This window comes from Suricata suricatta, chromosome 4 (assembly GCF_006229205.1).
Source record: "Suricata suricatta isolate VVHF042 chromosome 4, meerkat_22Aug2017_6uvM2_HiC, whole genome shotgun sequence".
Taxonomy (NCBI): Eukaryota; Metazoa; Chordata; class Mammalia; order Carnivora; family Herpestidae; genus Suricata; species Suricata suricatta.
Window position 1 is genome coordinate 132,579,193 of NC_043703.1, and position 12,432 is coordinate 132,591,624.

The 12,432-nt window shown below is 35.0% G+C and overlaps 1 long non-coding RNA gene across 1 annotated transcript in view; it reads left to right on the plus strand.

Moving 5' to 3' along the window:
* The window catches only part of LOC115289110, a 367,076-nt gene that overhangs the window by 284,350 nt on the left and 70,294 nt on the right, over positions 1-12,432 (plus strand). The gene's annotated exons all lie outside the window — the stretch shown is intronic.

Sequence of the window (12,432 nt, forward strand, 5' to 3'; positions counted from 1 at the left end):
TTCCTAGGGAGACACAATTTAGAAGGAGGAGGATGTATTTACTATGTTTGTCATCTTCATAGAAGACTCTCTTTATTAGTCAATAAAGACAATAGTAAATTTCCAAGTGTTGAATGCACTACGAATGCCAAAGTTTAACTGTTGTTATAGACAATTACAAATAACGACATCCTGTGAGGGACTTTTTTGTTTGTCTTGTCATGACCAATCTATGTGTATTGCACAGATATAATAACATTTATTAATCAGTATTCCAGATTGAGGACAGAGGGTGAGGGTGTCAATATCCAGGTTCACAGAGTCTCTTGGTTTTCCATTTATAAATATCAGCTCAAACTCTTTTGTGCCGAGACTGTAGGAATACTGTAAAAATATACTGAATATGCGGGGGGGAACCTCAACAACTTAAGCTATATAGCTTCTACATAAGGGAGGTAAGCAAGAAACAAAAAACAAAAGAATTGGACTAGAAACTGAGTTTGGAACAGTGACTGATTTTTTTCCTTGGAAAAACATTTTCAGCGTTTCCTCTGAAATTCAAAAAACAAGCTGCTTCTTCACTGTGTTGTATTTTTCTGTTTGAGTCACAGGAGCAAGTGACCAATGCAGCCTTTTACATTTCTGCCCAAATCATTAACTGCCATAAAAAGTGGCTCACTGCTTGCTCCTCATTATTAGGGTTCATTATGAAGAATCAGTGTAGCTTTAACCTCCTTCCTTGAAGAGAGGTTTTCTAACTTCCTGAGATGAATCAAATCTACCTGCATTGTCTATCTCTGCCAGGTCAGCCTGTGTTCCTAAGACATCCAGATATTCTGCAATCAAGGGGAGTATTTTCTGCAGAAAAAGAGGAAGTGATGAAATTTATTCACATAATTGGGTACCTTTTATGCAGATCTGTAATCTATAGTATCATCTTTAAAGGCTCTTTTGAAGTAATATCCAAAGTCATTAAATGACAGAATAAGAGTAGGGCAGATCTCAGGGAGTTTTTAAGGGTAAATATAAAAGTGGCAACAAAAATATGGATAATTGAGTAAATAAACACATCAGGGATAGCTCATTGGGTATGACAGGCTCTTCAGATCACGTATAGAAATGCAGTGGAATACATACGTCACTAAGGCAGTATGTGAATGTAATATGCATAAACTGCTAATTGAGTGCATAAAATTGTCCTCCTGAACTGTGTATTTTTGTTCTGCTGGTGAATGCTACTTAGGGCTATTTCTAGAACTGGTTTTGGACACATTAAAAACTATATGAAATATCCAAATACCTTTTTCCATTCTCGGTATATTAAGTTGTTTCTTTTAATCATAAATGCATAGTATGTATGAAGATTCATAGATCATCTCATTTCACAGAAAATCTTACTTGAACCCCTCTTTTTAGGCATACTTTGTAATTGGATTTAGTTATCAGAGATACATACAAAGACATCTTTGGATAGCTAAATATGTTAACCTTACTCATTGCCCATGATCATAAATCAGGACGAATGTTTAATAAATTTAGAGACAAATTCAAGGAAGTATTGATGACTACTAACATCATTTAAGTTTCCTCAGGGCTGGTTCTTAATCTTTTTAGGTCGAAAGGCTTACAGTATACAATGTGCATTTTAGGGTAGTAACTATATTATAAAAACAAATTTAATTTTCACAATCCAAGTGAAATAGTGGGAAAGGGAAAGACTAGAAAATGCATATGTCTGATGGTTATTTAATAATACCCTTAAACATAAGGCTTTTTGGGCTTTGGGAAGAAGAAACATTTCTGCTTTTGCACTGTCTCTAAGAGCATATTGTGAGAGCTCATATAACATCATAAAAATCTTAGTAATTGTTGCATTGATAAATTTCACCAGTACATTTACCATTCTGTTTTAATTTCTGTGGACACCATTATATTCCCAGCAGTTAAAAATGGATCAGAAAAGGGCGTATGGGTGGCTCATTCAATTTAGTGTTCTACTCTTGATTTTGACTCAGGTTATGATCTCAAGGTTGATGAGATTGAGCCTCACCTGGGCTCTGGGCTGAAAGTGCAGAACCTGCTTGGGGTTCTCTCTTCCTCTTTTGTGCCCCCTGCCCCCCATCTTGTGCACTCTCTGTCTCTCAAAATGAATAAAAATAAACATTAAAAATTTTTAAAAATAGATCAGAAAAACTGACGGCCTCTCACAGGTTGTACTAAATGCTACTGAGAGCAGTTAGTATTTTAAAAGGCTCTTTCTCCACCAAAAGGACTTTTCAGCATCAGATATGCTGGCAGGATAATAGTAGGCTTTATTACCATCAACACAAGACTGTCAGTATATAAGCAGAATCTTAGATGCTATTCCTATACATAAATACACTGTTAGCTTTTTTAAGCAGCGTGATTCACTGCCTCATGTACAAATAGCAAGGGCATCCAAAGTGAGAAACCAACTGTCCGCCATTTACCAAACTTCATTCATTTTGCTGGAAACAGTACCAGCTTTCATACTACTAAAAATACCCTGTGACTAACTTAATAAAAGAGAGCGCTCCCTTCCGGAATCTCACTTCCATGAGCGAATCAAAGGGAGAGTCAATGTTCTATTTAAGCTATGTTTAAAAGGCACCGATGATGAAGTTCACATGTATAGGTGAAGGAAATGACTAGTGCATTGTGCCATTTGTCATAAAGAACACAGCTTTCAAATGTAAAAGCTTGTTAAAAAGAATTATGGTAGAGGCTTACTGCCATTAAGACATGTCAATAAGCAAACAAAATTAATGCACATGGTGGGGCCAGGACAGAATTGTTTCCATGGAATGTAACTTCTATCATATAAGAATATCTGAATATTTTTTTGTTTCAATAAGCAATCATCTTTCCATGATCTCCTTTATGCATATGCAAAGACTGCGTAAAGTTTTATTTTCATATCACTTTAATCCTCTTAACATTTAGTAGAGCTTTTGGCCTGAGGCACACACAGATACAATTATTCTTTTTCTGTGGGTTTTCTGCACAACACCCGTTCTGTATGCAAAACACCTGGGTTAAGGGCAGGATGATCCTGTTTCTCTAGGAAGGATGTTGGATATTTCAAAAGTTAAATTTATACCAAACTATTGTTTCTGTTCTTTTTTCCTTTTTTATATTATGGTACAATATATATAGTATAAAATTCAGTATTTTAACCTTTCTGAAGTTCACAGTTAAGAAGCATCAAGTACATTTACAGTGTTGTATGATTGTCACTCTCCATCTCTAGAACTTTTCATCATCTCATATTGAACTCTGTATCCATTGAACAAATACTTCTCATTATCCTCTCACCACAGTCCCTAGTAACCACAATCTTAGCTTCTGTGTCTATGGATTTGACTACTGTAGGTACTTCATGTAAGTGGAATTATACCATATTTATTTTTTGGAACTAACTTATTTCACTTAACATGTCTTCAAGTTTCATCTATGTGTCAGAATCTCATTTCTTTTTGTGACTGAATAATATTCCATTGTATGTATATATTACATTCTACTTATCCACTTCTCTGTTGATGGACATTTGGGTTGCTTTCACGTTTTAACTATTGTGAATAATGCTGCTGTAAATCTGAGTAGTTTATTTTCTTCCTCTCAATTTGTCCGTATGTTCATCACCACTTTTATTTATGTTGGTTATATATTTTCTATGGGTGAATTATAAGCTCCTTGAGGACAGAGTTCTTGCTGTTTTATATTTATAAACCCATAGCTTCCAGCATAGTTTTTAGACATCCTGAGTGTTAAATGATACCAGTTGGAACACCAAATGCATTTGAGAGAAATTCTAGACTTTGTTAATAACCACTACCATCATCAAAAACAGAGACAGGAAAAAGCACTTTTAACAGTGACTGGTAAATTGCTCTGCTCTTTTCTTGAGTCTTCAGTTTCCTTTAAGAATGCTCAGAATAAATACAGAAAAGGAACCCCTCTAGAATATAAGTGTGATGAACTACATTAGAAAACTACTGAAAGTAGGATAGAAAATATATAAATGTTATCAATGTGAATCTGAAAGATAGAACATTTAAGTTTCAGCCTGATTTAATGAGTTGATTAACAGCTTTCTTTGCGACTGTGATCTAAAATCTCAGTAGGCAATAGACCCTATTTGCCAATCTTGCAGTGCAGCCTTGCAGGTGAATTAAATACCTAACTAGACTGTCAGTAGCTATTTATTTGTTTGTTTTTTAATTTATTTATTTTAGCTAGTAAGATCCAGCACCATTCTTATCCATATAACATGACTTGAGAAATATTCTTTAGGATGACTATGCATTAACTTTCTGAATTTAGAGAAAGAGCTAGAACTTAAAATAGGATCACAATAATATAACCTACTGAGCACTGCTCTGACCCAGATGCTGTACCAGGTACTTGCATTAATTTTTTAATTATCACAGCTCTGTTAGGTTTCTGGTTTTATATCTCCTGATATATATTCTAAAGAGGAGAGAAGCCATCTAATTTGTCAGGAAATTAGGCCAAGAATTGAATCCTGGTTTGTTGGACACCAAAATACCAACTCCTTCTTGTTTTAAAAATTTTCCTTTGCAGTGAATGTATTCATGCATTTTTCAGAGTGTTTTTACTTTTTTCTTTTCCAACTGTATTATTTTTCTTTTTTCCAGAATCTGTATCTCTGACTTGGATCTTGTGTTCACATTTCTAACCTAAATTTGATTTTAGTCATTTTAATTTCATGTCTCTTTGCTATATATTACAGGTAAGTTTCCACTGGTTGATTCAGATTGTTGATCTGACTTAATTCTCTGTAGATATTATACCTGCTTACATTTTATTTATATGCTAATTAAGTCTGAAGTTTTGGCCTCCTTTATTGCTTATCCCTTTTCAATTTTAGTATATGTCTTTATTAAAGCACCCAGGTGGAAACAAAATATTAAATATCATTCTATTTAAATGATTCACACATTTTAGAACAAGGGTATAATGAAATAAATCTATGGCATAGTTAGGCACCTTGATGCTTAAAATTACCTAATTTCCTCCTACTCTTGAGCAGAAGAAAGCCAAAAGCTTTTCTGTAGACTGTTACATTCTGGTTCTTATTTTTGAGAGTTTAATGGCACATTGCTATCATGAGCTCTTTATTTATTTATTTAATGTTTTTTATTTATTTTTGAGAGACAGAGAGAGACAGTGCAAGCAGGGGAGGGTCAGAGAGAGAGGGAGACACAGAATCTGAAGCAAGGTCCAGGCTCTGAGCTAGCAGTCATCACAAAGCCCGATACAGGGCTCAAACCTACAAACTGTGAGATTATGATGACCTGAGCCGAAGCTGGATGCTTAACCGACTGAGCCACTCAGGTGCCCCTATAATGAGCTCTTTAAAGTTCTGTGATAACACAGGTCAATAGCCAGTTTAGAAATAATCAGGAAACGACTTTTGTTTGCTTTTCAACATTTTCTGTTCTTAATTCTTTTTCCTGTTTTTTTTCCATATGGCTAATCAGAAAATATAAAAAGAACATCATGGCATTCTTTTTATTAAAAAATATTGACCTTCAGGCCAAAATATTCTTTTTTAATTGAAGTATGATTAGCATACTCTTAGTTTCAAGTGTACAACACGATGATTCAACAGTTGTATACATTACTCATTGCTCACCCTGATAGGTGTAGTTACCATCTGTCACCACACAGTGTTCTTACAATATATTCTTTGTAGGTTTTGTTTCTCTCTTAGATTATCGGTGTTGCACAGATAACTAATATTCATAGGATTTAACTCAAAGATTCCTTTTGGTAAGAGCAGGAAATTAAGATTTTAATACTATAGAAGCTTTAACTAGAAAAAATAATGGTTTGCTTTTCATTTCTTTGTGACAATATAATGTAATACTTGAAAAAAATTTCCCCAAACTTACTGTAGACATGAGGTAGCACAATCCTTATCATCTTTTCACTCATTTTACTCCAAATATTTTTTCTTCTTTTCTATAGCTACCAGTACTGAGTACTTTCTTGTTCTATTTCAATTTTAACCATTCATTATCTCATTATTAGGGTTGTTGGCATTGCTTATATTCTGGCCCTTAACTAACAAAAATCCATGGTTTATTAACTATATAAACAATGGGAACTAATGAAGTGCTATTCTCCTTATGGATTTTGAGGGTGAAAAAGAGGTTTAGAAGAAACTGTATCCCAGACAACTCTGTTTTTGTCAAAGCCTGATATGAACAAAGTGGTATATTCCCACCTTCAGTGACCTGCTGAGAGAAGAACTTTTAAAAAGTGCCATTTCAAGCAGTCATTTTTATTCTGAAAAAGGCTGGCTTATGCTATAAATCAGAACAAAGCTTCCAAGTGAGAAGAACACAATCTTTTGAATGATGAAAATGAGCTCCTTTGTATATGTAATGGAAGAAAGGAAAGGCATGTAGGTTTCAGGCCTACAGAATGTATATATTGCTGCTAAAGGCATGGGCGACCCAACAATGTGTAGGATTATTCTGTACCTAATGATTGTGCCACATATGTGTGTGATGTATTACTCAACAATACCAACAAGGCAGAAATGGGAATTATATGGACCCAATGTGGTAATCATGAGCAATTATATATAGGATATTCTTGGTACTTAATAAAAATGTATTATTTAACTAGAATGTATAATATGGTAGTGATACAAAACAAACCAAAAAATGCAGAAGGACAGAAGTACTTCAAGAATTTTTCAAGGTAGATAAAAAACCTGGTGTAGCTCTAAGTCTGCTGCATATTCGTCTGAAAAAGTCTTATGAAATGTGCAATCGGGCTTTTTGTAAAATGTAATAAAACAGTGATCACAGATGTGAATTTCCCTGCCTCCTTGCCTTTCTCAGTTCCTTCCTTCATTCCTTCCTTCCTTTTTCCTATCATCTGTCTATCTATTATCTATCTATATATCTATCTAACATCTATCATCTGATCTATCTGTGTTTTTCAGTCAGGGTCAGTTTTTGGGTTATTTGAAAACTTTTAACAAAGGTGTGGGGATTATTTTAATCACAAATAATCCATATAGGAAGGGTGACTATTTGCTGAGCTCCTTTCTGTAATTCAGGGTCTTGGAGGGATAAGGCTCTGGGAGACTAAAATCGTTAGATCTCTTGTGTTTTGAAGATGGTGCTTACATACTACTCTGACAAAGCTCATGTTCTTTACTAAACTGGTGATCACAACAAAAATCTAGAACATTATTGAATGCCAGAATGTTCAGAAATTCAGAGTGCAAACAGACAGGAGTTGAGCCAATGACAATGAAGACTGCTTCCCTTATAGTCAAATGCTCTCGGTTCAGTGGAGTCACAGAGTTTGAAGAACTAGAGTTTTTCTTTGAAAATGAAGTCACACCAAGGGCCTGCTGAGATTCCTTATCAAAGATGATATACAGATTGCATATGACAATATGCTTTACATTATGTGTCACCAGGGAATTGCAAAGTAAGACAATAAGGAGATAGCACTACATACCTGTTGAGATGGCCAGAATCTGGAACACTGACAGCATCAAATGCTAGCAAGAGTATGGAGCAGCGGGGTGCGTGGGTGGCTCAGTCGGTTAAGTGTCCAGCTTCAGCTCAGGTCATGATCTCACGGTTCCTGGATTCCAGCCCTGTGTCGGGCTCTGTGCTAACAGCTAGCTCAGAGCCTGGAGCCTGTTTCGGATTTTGTGTCTCCTTCTCTTTCTGATCCTCCCCAGCTTGTGCTGTCTCTCTCTGTCTCTCAAAAATAAAAAATAAAAAATAAATTTAAAAAAACCCCAAAAGAGTGTTGAGCAGCAGGCGCTCTTATTTATTGCTGGGGGGAAAGCAAATTGACCATTGAAAAATTTTTTTATAGTTTATTTATTTTTGAACAGAGAGAGACAGAGCATGATGAGGGGAGGGACAGAGAGAGAGGGAGACACAGAATCCAAAACAAACTCCAGGTTCTGAGCTGTCAACACAGAACCCAACGCAAGGCTCAAACTACGAACCATGAGATCATAAACTGAGCCGAAGTCTGCCGCTCAACTGACTGTGCCACCCAGGCACCCCACAAATGGACCATTTTTTAATAAAACTAATTATACTCTTACCATATGTTCTAGCAATTGTACTCCTTGGTATTTACCCAAATGAGTTGAAAACTTATATGTTAATGCAAAAGCCTGCACATGAATGTTATAGCAGCTTTATTTATGATTGCCCAAATTTGGAAACTGCCAAGATGTCCTTATGTAGGTGAACAAGTAGAGAAATTGTGAGTCATCCAGACAATAGAATATTATTTAGCACTAAAAGAAATGAGCTTTCAAGACATGAAAAGATATGGAGGAACCTCAAATGCTTATTACTAAATGAAAGAAGCCAATCTGAGAAAGCTAAATACTGTAGGATTCTAACTATATTATAGACATTCTGGAAAGGCAAAAGAATGGAGACAGTTAAAGGATCAAATTGTTGCCTGGGGTTGAGGGTAGGGAGTGACAAATAGCGCATAGAGGATCTTTAGGGCAATGAAAAACTCTCTATGATTCTGTAATGGTGGAAACATTCATCCAACCACATAGAATGTACAACACCAAGATTGAAACCTAAGACAAACTATGGAATATGGGTGATAATGATGTGTCAGTGAAGGTTTATCAGTTGTAGCACATGTATCCCTCTGGTGATGAATCTTGATCGTCCAGGAGGCTGTGTGTATGTGGGAGGAGGGGGTATATAGGAAACCTCTGTATTATCTGCTCAATTTTGCTGTGAACCTAAAAGTGCTCCTAAAAGAGTCTATTTAAAAAAATTAATTTGAGGGGCACCTGGGTGGCTCAATTGGTTAAGCATCCAACTTTGGCTCAGGTCATGATCCCACTGTGTGTTTGAGGCTCCGTGCTGACAGCTCAGAGCCTAGAGCCTGTCTTCAGATTCTGTGTCTCCCTCTCTCTCTACCACTGCCCTGCTCATGCTCTGTTTCTCTCTGTCTCAAAAAGAAATAAAACATTTAAAAATTTTTAAAAATTTAAATTAATTAATTTGAGATTTACTTAAATGGCTGGGTAGAAGATACATATAAAAAACTGAGTATTAAAACAAAAATGTGCTAAAAAATAAAAATTGTACCATATAAAAAAAACTGAGTATTTTTCTTTGTTATAGCAGTAAGAGATATATAAATGGGAAAATCATTCTAGTTTCCCTTCCTAGCTTATTTTAATTTATCTTATTCTTTGCCTTGCATTAGGAATCTACTGCTTTCTCTCTTCACCCACCTTTGATTTCTGATCCCTTGATGCTGTCCTGGAATCCTCTTCATTATATGTAAAGATACATGTTCCTTCCTTGACCTTTTATCCTGGTTTGCTAACATCCTTTTCTTACCCCCCTTTTATTTTATCCTCCTCTTTCTCATAACCAAATGAAGTGAAAATACAGTTTGGGAAAGTATATTCCTCTCTATTTCAAACTTAACTAAAATCGCAAAAATATATCTGGTGTCATTTGTATTTTATAACATTAAGTTGTTAAATGTGGAGACCTGGTCCACATATATTCATTGAGCATGCATTGTGTGCTACTGTGAGTGGTATTGTGGCTTTCTTCTAACAAATCTTACAGATAAGGTAAAAGAAACAACAACAACAAAAAAGAAGCTGCAGTTTCAGAAGTAAATTCTAGGTTTTTTCTTTTCTTTTTCTTTTTGAGGGAGAGAGAGTACAAACAGCGGCGAGGGGCAGAGGGTGGGGGGAGAGAGAGAATCTTAAGCAGGTTCCACAATCAGTGCAGAGCCAGATCTGAGGCTTGATCCCATGACCCTGGGATCATCACCCAAGTTGAAATCAAGAGTTGGACACTCAACCAAATGAGCTATCCAAGCCCCCCAGAAAATTGTAGTATTTAACAATATAAATAATACTTTAAGATGTATTTCAGCTTCATTAGACCATAAGCTTTATGATATGTATGATTATCGGTGTCTGCCTTGTCCATGTAGCCAAAGTAAACTGACGAATGTGAAAGCAGTCTCTACTTCCTTAAGGGTAGAATATACCTAAAATTTTTTTAACTTCTTTTTTTAATGTTTAATTATTTATTTTTGATACAGAGAGAGACAGAGCATGAGAGGGGGAGGGGCAGAGAGAGAAGGAGACACAGAACCGGAAGCAGGCTCCAGGCTCTGAGCTAGCTGTCAGCACAGAGCCTGACGCGGGGCTCGAAGCCACAAACGTGAGATCTGACCTGAGCCGAAGTCGGAGGCTTAACCAACTGAGCCACCCAGGCACCCCTATACCTAAAATTTTGACATGGGTATAAGGCTTCTCAAATTGTTGGCTCTTGCGAACTTCCAGATTGTAGTCTTTTGTGAAATTGCTAACCTAAATTTCAGAAAATGTAGGCTAAAATTAATAGTGGCTAGAGACTGAATCTGCTAGTCTTAGTTTTATGACCTAAAGCTATTTGAATTTTCTGAGTCTCAGTTTTCTTTTCTGTAAAGAGAGGCTCATAATAATAATACCACATTTGGTTTTTGTAAGCCAAAATAAGGTAGTTATTCCAAGGTCCTTAGTACAGTGTGTGAGCTTAAAAACTTGTAAGATTTTATTAATAATAATAAGTTAGAAAATCTGATAGAAAACATTGTATTTACCAATAAGTAATAAATGTAAGATATCCAAATAAATTTTATAAGATATGTATAAGAAGGAAATTACAAAACTTAATATGAATAAATAAATAAATTCAGTGGGCTTGCTTGGAGAGAGTTCATATTATAAAAGTTTGTTTCTTCTAAAGCAATATACGGATTCAGTACAATTATAATAAAAAATTTAAATGACTCTAAGATGTATGGAGTATACTTGTGCTTAGAATTTTATTGTAATGTGAGTTTTGATTCTCCAGTCAAATGAGTTTAAATTATACTTTTCTATTATTGGTATGAGAAAATACTATGCATGAATTCAACATTAGTTTAAATGCAATAATGTATTTTTGTCATTAACAGAGTTCTGGTGTATAGAAAATTATTCAAAACTGCTAGGTACTGTTATAATTCTCTTAGTGACATTTAAATTTCAAGCATGTGCACTTTGAAGTAAATTCAACAGAAATTGCAATAAAAAAAAAAGTTAGGAACAAAAAGACAATGAAACCAAAAAAGGCAAATAGAAAAGCTTTGTGGTACTTTTAAGGTCATTATTAGAACTAACTAACTAAATCTCTTGTAATAGAAGATAATTTAGTAAAGTATATCTGGAAATTATGTATCTAGGAAGATCAGTTTTATTAGAAAATAGACAACTAAGTCATTACAAGAAACCATATAGAATGAAATCCTTACTCACTACATTATAAAGTGTTAAAAAGTCATACTTAAATATCTTAATCTGTTGAGAGATTTGGTTTAAACATTCTTAAAGCTTTCAGTACTAGAGTGGTCATATTATTATTTTGTTGGTAATTTACTTATACACGCAAAACATGTTAGTTTACAACCTACTTGGTGAGGATATAAATAATTTACAAAGAATTATCCAATAAGATACATGAATTTTCAGCACAAATGTGATTGATTAAGAAAAAATATATTTGGGGTTTAACACAGTTTCAACCATTCCTGGGTGTCTCAATTGGTTAAGCGGCTGACTTTGGCTCAGGTCATGATCTAATGGTTCATGGGTTCAAGCCCTGTCAGGCTCTGTGCTAACAGCTTGGAGCCTGGAGCCTGCTTTGGATTCTGTGTCCCCCCCCTCTCTCTTTCCTTACCCCATTCATGATCTGTATCTTTCTCTCTCTCTCAAAAACGAATAAACATTGACAAAATAAAAAAACACTATAGGAGTAAAAACCTTTACAAGGGCCATTGTTCGCCCTGAACACATCATCAGTGACTGCACAATTCTGTGAGACCTTTTCTTAAACTCTTTGTCATTTCTGCTCCTCATTATGGTACTGACGGTTTTATAAAGGTGATTTTTGTTTTTCTGTTTGTTTTTTAAAAATAAATTTTAACAAAGTATGTAATAATTCTGTAAGTTTTTCTACTCAGTCATATGCTAGCTTAGCTGTATGTATTGGCTGTTCAGAAGTTTCACAGTTAACTTTTATATTTTTCTTCATGGAGAATAAAAGGATCATGATAACAGATAAAAGTTTATATTTCAAAGATGGGTGAATATTGACAGTTTCATTTGACTTAACCAAATACTGCAAGAAGAGCTATAACCATATGCAAGCTTAAAACAACCACAGACATTTTCCATGTTCAACAAAGTGATGGAAGGGCTTACAAAGTTGGCTTTTGAGTTGTCATTTTTCTCAGGATTGAACACTTCCAGTGGACACTCGTGTTTCAAAGTTATGTACATTTTTGTTATTTGATAGAATCACTTCACTTAAAAAGAAACTTTGAGATTTG